The sequence below is a fragment of the Euprymna scolopes genome, chromosome 44 (assembly GCF_053919585.1).
Source record: "Euprymna scolopes isolate OS-2025 chromosome 44, ASM5391958v1, whole genome shotgun sequence".
Classification (NCBI taxonomy): domain Eukaryota; kingdom Metazoa; phylum Mollusca; class Cephalopoda; order Sepiida; family Sepiolidae; genus Euprymna; species Euprymna scolopes.
In genome coordinates, this window is record NC_136525.1 from 13,018,071 (window position 1) to 13,032,995 (window position 14,925).

Sequence of the window (14,925 nt, forward strand, 5' to 3'; positions counted from 1 at the left end):
CTTCCTGTGAATAAAAAATTTAATATCTTAAAGTGTAGCAGTTCCGGATTTTTGGAGTCGCCTGATTGTCCTCGTTGTGGGACAACAGCTGTAGAAACGACTGATCATGCTTCCTTCGATTGCCGCGAACTTCGTCGGTACTGGTCATATGTCAGCAAGGTGACGGCTCACATCGACCCTGAGCATCCTCACCCAATTACCATATCCAATGTCGTGGACAACGTGAGGCCGCCGTGGGACCGGGAAAGACAAATGGTCTACGTTACGATCCTGGCCATGGCGAGAATGGTGATTTGGACGTCGGGCCTGCAAGGTTGCCGGGGGGGGGGGGTCTTTTTCTGATCAGGATCTGATCGCTTTCTTTAAACAGGTGAAGATCAGATTTGATAGAAGAAGGCTGCATCGCGCGGCATTTGACAGAAGATGGATACATGTAGCAAGTCTGTGTGTACAAAGAGGAGCCAAATTTGAATACGTGTTTCCCGCCTAGGTGTGGAACACGCAGTTCCATAAAGTAAAATTAAACAAGAAACCTCTCAACTAGCTGAGTGTGTGTTCCATCCCTCCCCGATTAGGAAGCCTCCAAGATCCCCACCCCCTCCTTCTTGCAATTTTGTTTTCACCCCCTCCTCTAAATTTCACCCCCATTCCTTACCCACAAAATTTTCTTTTCTCCATTCACCCCCATCTAGAGGGCATCCCCACTTAAAGATTGACCTGCAGAAGCAAGGTTCCTTTTACAAACCTAGTGGAACGGGCAGTCTATCAACTAGACGGGGTCGGGAGTGTCCTACTAATCACCCCCCCCGCCCTCGACACAAATGAATTATTGTACCATTTTTATTGTTATCTTTTTTTTGTTTTTACACGTCAATAAAAAATGTTTTAAAAATTGGGAGTTAAGTAGGACGTCCCCCAGTATGAAAGGGTAAATGCGGTATTATGGTGAAAGAAGATACTAGCTGGGAGAAACTTTTGATTTTGTTTAGTTCTGGAGTGACAAGGATGACCAACGACCGCCAAAATCCCCCCTTTTGAGTTGGCCATGTGCCTAAGTTTTTTGTTCATTGTTGATATTCAATGTATTGTTAACATGAATAAAGGATTTAATATCTCAAAGTGTAGTATCTGTTCCGGCAGATACTGCAAGCAAAGACCATATGTGGGGGAAACCCCACATATAAGACCTTGGTCAATGTAGGGGCAACCTTTCATACCAATTGTCACTATCCAGCTCCCATTTCCAACCTATCGGGAGCTGGTTCCCTTTTCCCTCCCCCCTCCCTCTCTCTCCACATTAAAAAACGGCCTTGTACCTAATTTGCTCAGTGGGGAAGCAAATAAATACAATCTGTTCCGGCAGGTACTGCAAGCAAAGACCATATGTGGGGGAAACCCCACATATAAGACCTTGGTCAATGTAGGGGCAACCCTTCATACCAATTGTCACTATCCAGCTCCCCTACTCCCCGGGGAGTTGGTCCCCATTTTCCCTTCACTCCTCACATTAAAAATTGGCCTTGTGCCTAATTTGCTCGGTGGGGAGTAAACAAATACCTTTCTCTTGGCCTTTTGGCCAAGATCATAGTGTAGTATCTGTTTTCCTAGCTACCTCATTTTTGATTTTTTTCAAGAGGTCCGCCACTTGACCCACTAGTCAAGTTTAAGGCTTTCACTTTGGTTACTTTTGTGACTTTACTAACCTTTGTTAGTGGGACCGACCCCTTCTTTTGGAAGTCTGGACCCTTTTTGCTCCCCCAGGACCGATGCCATTGTATGGTAGTCTGGACCCGAAAACTGATCCCTTCTTTGGGAGTTTGCTGTTTTCAGAACCGACAACACTTTCTTTGGTAGACGCGACCTGATCGGGTTAGCTTAGCATTTTTTCTTTTGGGTACTTCGTTTCCTCCTCCCCTCTGAGGTTCAAATGGTCTACTTTCTCCCCTCTTAATTGCCTGTGCAGCACTCTGACCTGCCAGGCCCAAACTTTGTCTTCCTTCACTGATCTCCCAGTGGATTGAGCAGACTGGGTTCTTTCTCGCTTCCTTGGGGTTGTTTGTGGGTAGGGTGACGTGGGTAGGGCGGGTGTTTCGTTTCTGCTCCCCTTTCTGGGCAGAGATGTCTATACCCTCTCTCTCTTAATTGTGACGCGGCACTGACCAGCTAGCACCCACTGCGTCTTCCTTCGCTGCTCTTTGATCGAACTAGACCAGAGCTATGCTGTGAAGGGGAGATCGATTCAGGACAATCTTCATCTGATACGCACGATCATAGAGGGGACAGAAGACGATGCCAAGGCCGCGCTTATCAGTTTGGATCAGTCCAAGGATTTTGATAGGGTCGACCATCGGTGTCTGGGATCTGTGCTGGAAGCTGCCGGTTTTAATCCGGACTTCCGCAAGTGGATCTTTGTACTGTATGACAGGCTGACGGTAGTGGTGCAGATCAACGGTAAGCTGTCGGAGTCATTCGCCATCTCTCGGTCGGTGCGACAGGGTTGTCCGCTGTCGCCTCTCTTGTACGTCCTGGCGTTGGAACCACTCCTTCGCAAGTTAAGGGACGAGGCAACTACACCAGTCCTATGTGGGATAGCTCTCCCTGGAGGCACACGAGCCAGGGTTTCTGCATTCGCTGATGACGTTACCGTGTTCGTGTCTTGCCCTACGGACATTCAAGCGGTCACTGAGGCGCTCGCTCGATACAAAGAAGTTATGGGGGCCGTCTTCAATCGCATTAAGTCGGTGGGTCTGCAGTTGGGTGCCTGGATTGGAGTAAATTCACTTCCGGGCATCTTCAGTTGGACCGACGGCCTGGTCCGGATACTTGGTGTGTGGTTTGGACCGGGTCTCCAGCTGGAGAAAAACTGGTCGGAAGTGGAGATCAAGGTCAAATCCTCTGTCAAGACAGATTTGAAGGAAATTGTCCTTGAAGAGTCGGGCGGAGGAGTGTGCTACATACGTCTTTCTGCTCATCCTTTACCGTCTGTCTGTACTTTCCCTCCCTGCAGAAAAACGAATCAGCTTACAGGAGCACTTCGACTCACTCTTGTGGAACGAGGATAAGCATTATGTTTGCAGAGAGGTCTGTGTTTGAAATCCGAGTGAGGGAGGTTTGGGACTGCCCGATCTCCTGTGTCACAAGCACGCAGAGAGGTTGGCCTTCCTGAACCGTTCACTGTACATAGACATTCCATGAGTCACTGCGGTTGGAAGCTCGTTTTCCAATCTCTCATCTGACCCCTCAGTCTCCGCCGAGCTTCGACCGAGGGGGGAACAAAAATTCTATGCCGAATGCCAGTCCACACTTAGAGTGTTGCTGGGGACCAGTGTCCTCGAACAGTCTAGGAACAGGCTTTATCGGGAGCTAGTGGGGCATAGCAAAACGGAACTGCTAGTTAAGCGGATGGGGATGTCGTTAGAAGAGGTTTGCTCCCAGTGGCGTTGGGCGCCGGGACGGGACTTTTTTTACAAACTCGGAATTTTCCCTTACATGGTGACTTATCTGGAATGCACTGCCCCTCTTTGACGAACTCCACTTGCACAAAGAAAAGACCCGGGTCTATTGCTTGCGCTTCGACGAAGGCATAAAGGAAATGGTCGCTCATGCTTTTTTCCGCTGCAGCAGGCTTAAGACCCTCCTAGGTAATGGCTCGCATCGATGCCACGCGCCTGCTTGAACTCAACAAGTCAGACTTTGTGGAGAACATCGATCTGCCACTGCCTAGGGAGAAAAGAATGGGTTTTCTGGCGAGAATGGTCATATGGATCACACGCCTCAACCGAGTCCGCGAAGGGATATCTGTTCCGGATCAGGATCTGATCGTCTACTTTAAACATCTGCTGAAAGTAAAGATCAGATGCGATTGGAGGAGGTTGCCTCGACTGGTCTTTGACAGGAGGTGGGTGCATGACACTAGCTTGTGCATCTGACGAGGTGCCAAGTTTGAATTTGTGTTACCACCATAGGCATGACATGCGGTACTGGGTCCTATGGAACCCATCCCGCTAGGTTAACAATAGAAAATTAAAGAGATTCTTGACTGGTGGTATAATGAGATCCGGTCCCCTGATTGTTTGTTTTGGCACTAGAGAACCTTCTGAGGTTACCCTACCATTACCCCCCCCCCTTTTGTTTTGTCACCCCTGGTCAACGCTTACTCGGAGGTCGCATTCTACCGAAATCCCCTTTTCCCCATCCCTTTTCTGTTTTTTGATGCTTTATTTATTTTTCCCCTCCCGATACCCGATAAGAATCCACCCCAATCCCCACTAGGGATCTCCCCGCTTGTTTTCCGGGGCACCGAAAACAGTAGGCGATCTAACTACTTAGTAAGGTCCCTCCCTGAGCTAATCTAACAACGCACTAGGCATTTTTATTTGATCATTTTTTCTAGGTTGTTTTCCCCAACACGAAGTATTTGTTACCAAATTAACAAACTTTTATTTTTCCAATGAATTGAACTTGTTTCACACACACACACACACACACACACCCTCTCTTGCTCGTCCGTCGAAGTCGACGATGACCAAGGTATCAATCAGTTCGGCGTCGGGGGTCGGTGGGTCCTGAGATGGCTGATGAGGCTAATCCGTGCACAGCAGACTCTTCCACACTCTGGACACGTGAAGGCGGTATCGGCAGGCTGTGAACCGGCAGCCCTTTCCTTCCTCCTCTTGTGCGTTTGCTGATCGTGTGTCATGCGTTGATCCTCTGCCCTGTCATCTCCTAGGCTGATGGCGCAGCGCCAGGCAGAACGTTCCGCAGCGTGACTCTCCCAAGACTGGGGGTTGATGTCAAAGTCTTTGAGGGAGGTTCTCAGGCAGTCTTTATATCGTTTCTTTTGGCCTCCTGCAGTCCGCTTTCCCTTGCTGAGTTCCCCATAGAAGAGTTGTTTGGGGATTTGGTCGATAGAGACATGGCCTGCCCACCGGAGCTGGGTTTTGCGGATTATAATGGTGATGGTATGGAGCGCCGCGCACTTTAAGACTTCTGTGTCAGGAATTCTGTCTTGCCAGCGGATGTTGAGATGATCACTCACTCACTCACTCACACACACAAATTGTAAATATATGCTTTTTGCTTAAACGCTGGGAATTCATTAGTTAGCTTTAGATTCCACAGAGTGAATGAGGTATTGTGGTAAATGTTGCCAGTCAAGAGTAAAGTTGCCAAAGACTCCAATTTTTTACTTTAGTTACAAAGACCCTGCAACACTCCCCTCCCCAGATCTTATAGGGCCTTGTGCCTAAATTTGTTTTGTCTTTTGGAGATTTTACTTTTTTAAATGTTTTAATTTTATATTGGAAGTTTTTAATTGTAATTTTTTCTTTAAACGGAATAAATTAAATATGAAGATCAAAGTGTACTATCTGTTCTTACTACATGCTGTACTTATTGTGATATAAAGTGGGGGGGGGGAGGATCAACTTTTCTGTATTAATTTAATGTAAAATGATCACCCACTTTACAACCAGTCAGTCTCAAAGCCATTCAAGTCATTCTCCAGATCATTCAAGTTGTTTTTGAAGGATTTCTGTTATATTTTAAGCATTCAAGTCATTCTTAAGGTCATTCAATTCATCCCTAAGTTCATTAAAGTCATTCTAAGTCATTTACCTTTTATTTAAGTCATTTCAGCTCATTTTTCGGTCATTTTAGTTTATCTTTAAGAATTTTATGTCAATGCTACATTCACGCATTCATTCATTACATGAGAGCACGCGACTAATGGCTATCGGCCTTGTTTATTTACTACTGAAAACCATAACTTTAGTTTTTGTTTAAACAAAATAATACATTTCCACTAAGATTTAAATAAAAATAATTAGTTCACTATATTCCGCGATCATTATTTGATAACTACTGAAAATTTCATTAAAATTGATTAATTTCCCGATTTTTGGTGAATTTTTAAATAAGGGGAGGGGTCAAAATGTTTATACATTTTGAGCGTCGACATTCATTTTGCCAGTACCTACCGCTTACCTAGGTGTATCAGAATTTTTGTAGGAATTTTTGACACTCCTAACACGAAACTGCGAATAAAATATAAAAATCTCGTAATTTCTCTGTTAAAAGTGGGTTGTTTATTTTCTTTACGGATTATACTTCCAAAATAAACTATTAAAGTTGTTTTAAAAGTAATAGAAATATATATATATATATATTTTTTAAATAGTAATGAATTTTCTGAACTCAATATTTTTCAATTTTTAAACTTTAAAAATCTATCAAAATTTTTCTATTTATTACCATTTACAAATTGTCGGGCGTAATAAAATGACCAGATTCGGCATTAAACAACTTAAAAAAAAGGGGGGGTGCAAGGTGAAAGTGTAGTATCTGTTCTTCAGATGCTACACTTCATTTCTTTTGTTCTCAGTGGAGGAGAAATCCTTCTCGACTGACACAATTTTTAATTTTTGTTCCTTTTCTCCACGTTAAAAAAAAAAAAAAAAAAAACGACTCTGGTGTCTAACTCTGTCCCGCATTGTAAATAGACAATCAAAAAAGGTTGATATTCTAAAAAAAAAAAAAAAAAAAAAAAAAAAAAAATCCCATTTCTGTTTCCTTTTCTTTCTATTTCTTCACCCTGAACTGCCGCTTACAAATTGTCGCCCGTAATAGTTCCGCCATCTTTGTTTTCACTTGTCAAGCTAAGATGGTGGCAGATTAGTTTCCTGGCATAAAAAACAAAAAAAAAGGAGAAACCTCCCCAAACCCGGTTACCATGGTTTGAAGTATACTGTTAAATTCGAGTGCTGCCGTCAAAAACGTTGACCTAGATTTAGTCCAACACCACACACGTTAGGAAAAGACAAACGCCTTTGATATAATTAGTTCAGAGGTGGTCAATGTTTATAGCACATGCCTAATTATAAATGGCGTATTGTAACCTAAGGTGCTTGTTCGAGATAAGGGTATTTAGTTCTCTCCCACTGCGAATACTGTGACTCCAGGGTCAGAAAGTGGGACTGAGGAGTCAGCGATTCCAAGGATTGGCACTTTGACCTACAAAAAATGCCTGGGCAGCTCCATCGATATTCCTCGTTAAGGGCGCCTCAGTCGATTAGTAATAAACTAACCCCTTCTCAAAGAGAGAAGGCAAAGCCTCAGAGGGTGGACCTCACAGAACTGCACAGAATCAGGGTTACACCGCAATCAACAGGGGAACGGGTCACTACAGGAATGGTCTAATCTCTGTTGATTTTGCCCCCCCCCCCCGCCGAAGATAAAACTCCATAGCCGGCTAATTCTAAAACTTTGAATTTCAGCTAAAGGCAATGTTATTTACTTAATTGTACTGTCGAAATTAGTAACATATCCAACAATCACGAAAAAAATGATAAGATAGAAAATTAATTAACAAAAATTGCTTAAAAAAAAATTTCAACTTTTACCAAAAGAATAAACAAAAGGGTTCTTATGATAGCAGGGGAGGTAACTGCATGAAGTCAGGGGATTTCAAAATAATAATGGCGGATCACTGGATCGTGAAAATAATTGTTTTATGCAATGATGTAGTAATCTATACACCTCTAAAGTTGAGTTTATTTTTCTCGCTCTGACATTGATATTAAAAGCCTACTTTTTTGTTGAAAAATTATTAAAATGAACTTTTTAATATACTCGGTCATTGATATGCAAGAAACCAAATAATGTTCAACTAATTTGCATATTCTTTGAAAAACAAAAACGCAAAATCAAACATTCATAGCTAAAAATTCGTTTAATTTTTAACCTTTCAAATCCATCTGTCAGTAGCTCAAACGGTAAAGACGCTGGAGAGATAAATAATGACGAGGGCTAGAGAACTAAACGTTCTGGTTTCGATCCTGATTGGATAAAATAAACCTTGCTTACCAATGGAAACTTAAAACAAAACACGGCGGTTTTACTTGCATATCATGTTGAAATTATTACAAAGCAGTTAGTACAAAGAAGTTTTCTGTAAATATGGAAAACCAGACCTATTCCTTATACACACATGTAATCCAAGATGTCCTTAAATAGTAAACAACTTGGGGTGTCAGGACTTCCATAAAATCAGTCTGATTTAATATCACGTGCGTATCATGCACATCTAGTTGAACTTTTGAAACACATTAAACACAGACATGTACTGAGAATTCTATTTGCAAATTTTTGTTATTGAATTTAAAAAGAGGGCTACCACATTGACACTGATAAGATGTTGCTTTCTGATTTTTTTTCCATTTTCAACTAACGTGAAATTTCCATGGGTTCTGCTTATTTCTTATTAATTTTGGACTGTAACAGGTCCATCTTCAAAGAGTGAAAGTGTTCTATTGTTGCTTTTTTTTTTTTTAATTGCAAATAAAATCCTGTTTTTTTTCCTTCTTTTAATAAAATACTTTTTGCATCTTTAACGTGTTCTATATATTAATACGCTAATTCACTTCGACCGTTATCATCCTAACCACCCTTAGAAAGAAAGTGGAATATTCCAAATGGCTAATAAACATTTGATTAAAATAAACCAAAAAAATTGGTGTCACTGTTTAGGAAAACCCTAGCCACATCCTGATTGGATCAAATAAATCTTATCTTGCTTACCAATGGAAAAACAAAACACAGTGGTTTTACTTGCATATCATGTTGAGATTATTACAAAGCACATCTAGCTGAAGATTGGAAACACATTAAACACAGACATGGGCTGAGAATTCTATTTGCAAATGTTTGTTATTGAATTTCAAAAAAGATGGCCACCACACTGCCACATGATCATAATGTTGCAAGATCAGGATAAGATCAGAAAAGTTCATCAAATTGATGCAATTGACAGCAGAGATATCAAAGCCTGAAGATTCAGTCTTCAACGGCACATGGTCCAACCTCATTGCAATTGTTTGATTATGTGATGAGAAGTTTCTAAATAATACATATTTTTAAAAATTTTCAACTACTGTTACAGTAGAAAACCTATCAGCATCCAAAGTGAAGGGGTGGAATTTTGTTGCATGTTGGGTCAGAGATATTTACACTGAAGGGGCACCAGTGCAGCAAGTTTGGAGTACATTGCATGGAGGGTCTTGTAAAAACAAGCACAGGAAGTCAACATTGCAGTGATGAGACAGGGGCTAGAGGCTGAAGAAAGTGTGGGACTCATCAGTCAAGCCAAGAGAAAAAAAAGACATGTAAACTAGTAGGCCACCTGGCATTGCCTGGTCATAAAAGATGCTAAAATATGATATTTCTCTCTCACTGCGAAGTAATGTGACACAAGGGTTGAAAAGTGGGATTGAAAAGTCAGTGTCCCAGATGAGCAGCAGTCTGACCTTGTAAAACATGCCTGTGTAACCCTGTCAGCATTCACCAGCAGAGGCGCCTCAGGCAACTAACCATAAACTAACCTCTTCTAAAAGAGAGAAGGCAAATCCTGGGAGGTCAGACCTAGAACTGCACAAAACCAGCATGACACTGCACCCAACAGGAGACGAATCATTACAGGAATGGTCTAATCTATTGATTTTGGGAGCCGAGGGGAGAAAAAACCCTAGCAAAATATCCTCTTAATCCTGTCACGTTTTTCCATCAAAGTGGGCTACCTGCTAGATTTATGCAAGCATAAAACATATCCATCTTCGTCTATGAAAATCAAATGGAAATAACTCTTAGCTTAAATAAATAAGGATTACTTCTGTTTTAAAATGAACCTGATGTTGGATAATAATGATTAAAACATTGAAGCATGCATGGTGCCCCGTGAGTGCACAGTGAATGAGGCATAAAGGAAAATGATTAAGTTCAGCATTTGCCCTTCCCCCACCATTTAGCCCCCAAAATCCCCAAGGGACGTCAAATCCTTGCAAAAATAAACAAACGATGCAATTTTAAGCCTTAACATATTTAAATTTGAGTTCTGCATCATTCAAAATTGCTAAATAGACATACACGGAAAATTTTGGACAAATTATGGTGAAATAGTCCCAAAAATAGAGTGCTTTTATTAACCCTAAAAGAGCCCCTGGGCCACACCTAAGAGTTATCGCAAAATATAGACAAACAAAATTATATAGTAATTTTTTCAGAAAGTTTTATAAAATTCCAAGGCATCAATTTTTTTTAATAAGCACAAAAGTGTCAATTTTTGCCATTTTTACCCAAATGGCACCCTTGGGGATGCCAACCGGATTTTTCTCAGAAAATCCATTCTGTTACTTTTTTTACTTATATCATGTTTAAAGTTTGTGCAAAATTTCCAAAAAATTCCATGGCATAGTTATTAAGAACGGAGGAACGGACAAGGGTGAATTTCAGATCCACCCTTTTAGTCGGGGTATCAAAAACATTTAATTCAAATTAGATCAACTGTAAATGATATTCCGAAACAGAAAAATTAAAACAATTCTATTACTTATAACCATAATAATACTACTAACCATAATAATAAATACTACTAACCATAATAATAAAAATTACTACTAACCATAATAAAAATTACTAATAACCATATTAACAAAAATTACTAATAACCATAATAATAATTAATAACCATAACTAATAACCATAATTACTAATAACCATAATAATAATAACTACTAATAACCATAATAATAATAAATACTAATAACCATAAATAATTATAATTACTAATAACCATAACAATAATTACTACTACTACTAATAATAATAATACCCATATAATAACCATAATAATACTAATAAACATAATAATAATAATAATAATAATAATTACTAATAACCATAATAATAATTACTAACAAACATAATAAAAAAAATAATTACTAATCACCATAATATTAATAATTACTAATGACCATAATAATACTAATAAATATAATAATAATTACTAATAGCCATATTAATAATAATTACTAATAACCATAAAATAATTACTAATAACAATAATACTAAAGACTATAATAACCATAATAAATACTAATAACCATAATAATTACCAATAACAATAATAATAATAATAAGATTAATAACTATAATGATAATGAATACTAATAACCATAATAACAATAATACTAATAGCCATAATAATAATAATTACTAATAACCATAATAAATGCTTGTAACCATAATGGTTTTAACGATAATAATAAATACTAATAACCATACCAATAATAAATACTAACAACCATAATATTAAAAACTAATAACCATAATAAATACTAAGCCATATTAATAATTACTACTTACCATAATAATAAATACTAATAACCAAAATAATAATTACTAATAACAATAAATACTAACAACCATAAGAAATACAACCATAACAAATACTAACAAACATAATATTAATAATTACTAATAACCATAATAATAATCACTAATAACCATAATATTAATAATCACTAAAAACGATATTAATAATTACTAATAACCATCATAATAATACTAACAACCATAATAATACTAACAACCATAATATTAATAATCACTAAAAACCATAATAATTATTAATAACCATAAATATAAAATACTTATAATAATAATAATAAATACTAATAACCATAATAATAAAAATAACTAATAACCATAATAATAAATACTAATAACCATAATAATAATAATAAATACTAATAACTATAATAACTATGATACTAATATCATAATAATTATAACCATAATAATAATACTAATAACTATAATGATAATACTAATAACATGATAATAAATACTTATAACCATGATAATTACTAATAACCATAGTAAATACTTATAACCATGATAATACTTATAGCCATAATAATAATACTAATAACCATAATAATAAAGAATAAATACTAAAAACCATAATAATTACTAATAACCATAAATAATAATAATAATAAATACTAATAACCATAATGATAATAAATACTAATAACCATAATAATAAAGTATAAATACTAAAAACCATAATAAATACTAATAACCATAAATAATAATAATAAATACTAATAACCATAATGATAATAAATACTAATAACCATAATGATAATAAATACTAATAACCATGATAAAGTATAAATACTAAAAACAACCATAAATAATAATAATAATAATAATAAATACTAATAACCATAAATAATAATAATAAATACTAATAACCATAATGATAATAAATACTAATAACCATAATGATAATAAATACTAATAACCATAATGATAATAATTATTTTTATTACTAAAAACTATAAGGTTTAGTTATAGACTATTTAAGATACACTGAATAGCCCAAGGGATTTCTCTGAAAGTGAACCACATGTTGGATTTATGAAAGCATTAAATACATTCATTTTTTTCGTTTACGAAAATCAAACGAGAAATAACTCTCATAGCTTAAATAAAGTTACTTCTGTTTTTAGAGGCCACTGGTGTCAATAATAATTGAAAATAAATTAAAAATAAGTAAATCAACTTTAAATAACAATTCTATTAGAACAAGCAATAACATGGAGCTAATTATTAAAATAGAAGTTATTTAATGTAATATGCAAATTAGGTAACACCTTTCATGCAGATTTCTTTCGACTAAATATAGTATATATTGTGAGATATTTTCCCACCGCGGTTTTGCTCATGGCAGAATGAAAGAAAGGCAATCAGAAATCATAACAGGCTCACCTTTAAACTTTAACGTAAATTTTATTAAAGTAAAAAGATCCAAATTGCAGAAGATGTGCCATCTTTAGATTTCTGCGGAACAGAGCGGGTAACACCCGGAAAGGGTAATAGTTCATGGTTTATCTTTGTGTTTGCAGGATTCGGCTCCACACTGTTCTAAGAATAACTGCAATAAGCTGAGGATTATCCAAGGATGAATTTTTTTTTTTTTTTTTTTACAAAGGCATCACCACATTATCAAGGCCCAGAGGCCACTCAAGGATAAGGGTTAAAGAGTGTACAGTAGAAATTGGTCAATATAGTAATCATTAGTAATGAAAATTTGGTAAATTTAATAACTTATATGGAACGGCTCATCAAGAACTTATTTACTTTAGACTTGAACACAACCATATTGTAGTCAGCCGGAAAACAGGAAAACGGAAAACGAGTCCACAGGCATGCTGTGAGACCGGTAATCATTATGGAGTTCACCGAGAATAACCGTCCGAATGGCGGACAAGGGGCAGGTCAAAATGTAGACCTTAAGAATCGTCTCAGAGAGACATTAAATAAGTAATGATGAAAGTCAATCAATCATAGAACACAACAGTGTGCGACGAGTATAATATTTCACTCAACATAAGGGCATTGGTGTTTGCAAATGATAATTACATTTCACCCCACATTAGACAAAAGGATTCTTGAAGAAAACCAACGCAACCTGAAACAGAAAAATAGCACCAAAAGACGACTCGGCAGTTAATAGCAACGATCAATCTGATTGGTCCAAACAAAATCGTGGGTGGTCAAACCGACCAATGAGATGCCTGCTTATTTCTGCAGAATTGTTTTTACAATATAAAGTGTGGAACGATAAAAATTGTCGCCCTAGAAAAGACGACATGATTCCATTTCCATTTGCTGAAAACCAGTTTTCGGTTTTTGTTGCGGACCATCCACTAGCTGGCTAGTTGTGTACAAATCCCAAGAGCAATAGAGGCTTTCTATCATGTCTGAAAGTGACACAATGTTCAATACCAAAGCCAAGTATTTGTCAAGCTCCTGCAGGTGCTTGTGCAAAAGGCATGCTCCCAGTTCTGAACCTGTATCAAGGCAGTGATTGAGGCTGAAGACGGCTACATTGAATAGACGTCAGCTCTACTACATTACCAAGTTACCTGAATTGCTTTTTTTGAATAAAAGTTTTAAAATAAATCTGTAGTGTTGCTTTCTTTAGAGCAACAACTTTAGCGTTTGACCCTGTAATACATAAGAATATCCGTTTAAAAATGTCACAAGGGCAAACATTGTTAGTGCAAGCTTGAAGCAGTCCTCCACTGGACTACTTCGTTTGCTCATACATTGAGAACATCACCAACCTGACCTCCCACAAGACTAAAGTCAGCCTGATTGCTGCCATCCGCCGAGTATTTTGTTGAGCTTTAGCAGGCGCTTGTGAGAAAGGCATGCTCTCAGTTCTGGACTCATATCAAGCTGGTGATTGAGGCTGAAGGCAGTAACATTGAATAAATGTCAGTGTTACATGATAAGGGCTGTCCCCTTTTCATGTAAGTATAAAAATAGAGAGATTTAGTTAAAATGAAAATGAAATAGCAATAGACGAAATTTGAACCTCGTAATTTAGGTTTAGAAATAGATTACGTGTGAGAATTAGAAAATGGAATGTAAAACAGCTTAGAGATAAAATAGTTTCAAGAAAAGAATGTGCACTGTCAATTTTGTTATGAAAATTCAATTGAAAGAATGCAGCTACAAGATAATTTGATAAACATGTTTTTAACATATTGGAAATATAGGTTACTGAGTATAGGTTAAAATTCCTTTTGTAAAAAAAGGGAAAGTTTTGGACACGTATGTCCAGAACACGTGTGTATGACGTCATGGAAAAATGGGAAGTTCTAGATATAGATAGAAAAACTTTAGAGTTAAGCAGACAGAAGCAGGGGGAGAAACAGAGAGAGAGAGAGAGAGTTTGAGGAGACGACAGTCCAGTTGGGATTCGAACGTCTAGAAGCGATACGGTCACTTGTGAAACTTAGAATGAAGCTTTGAATTCTTGATGATGAAAACCACGGCCAGTAGTGAGAAGAAATAAACCCATCATGTGTTTTTATAAACGTTGTCTTTGTGTTGTGATTCCACCAAAAGGTAAAGTGAATTGTTATTATATGTCTATATATCTGCGTTATAAAATGTCTTGACATACACATCTCATATCTACAATGTGAACCCTACATCTCATATCAACACTAAGACTGTCTGAACACTGTCTCAACACTCCAAGAGCTTCCATTACAAATCTAAGAATGAACA

The 14,925-nt window shown here is 37.3% G+C and overlaps 1 protein-coding gene and 1 pseudogene across 1 annotated transcript in view; one reads left to right on the forward strand and one right to left on the reverse strand.

Moving 5' to 3' along the window:
- The window catches only part of LOC145268694 (uncharacterized), a 68,438-nt gene that overhangs the window by 26,329 nt on the left and 27,184 nt on the right, over positions 1–14,925 (reverse strand). The gene's annotated exons all lie outside the window — the stretch shown is intronic.
- Positions 1,556–1,703, forward strand: LOC145268947 (U2 spliceosomal RNA; annotated as a pseudogene).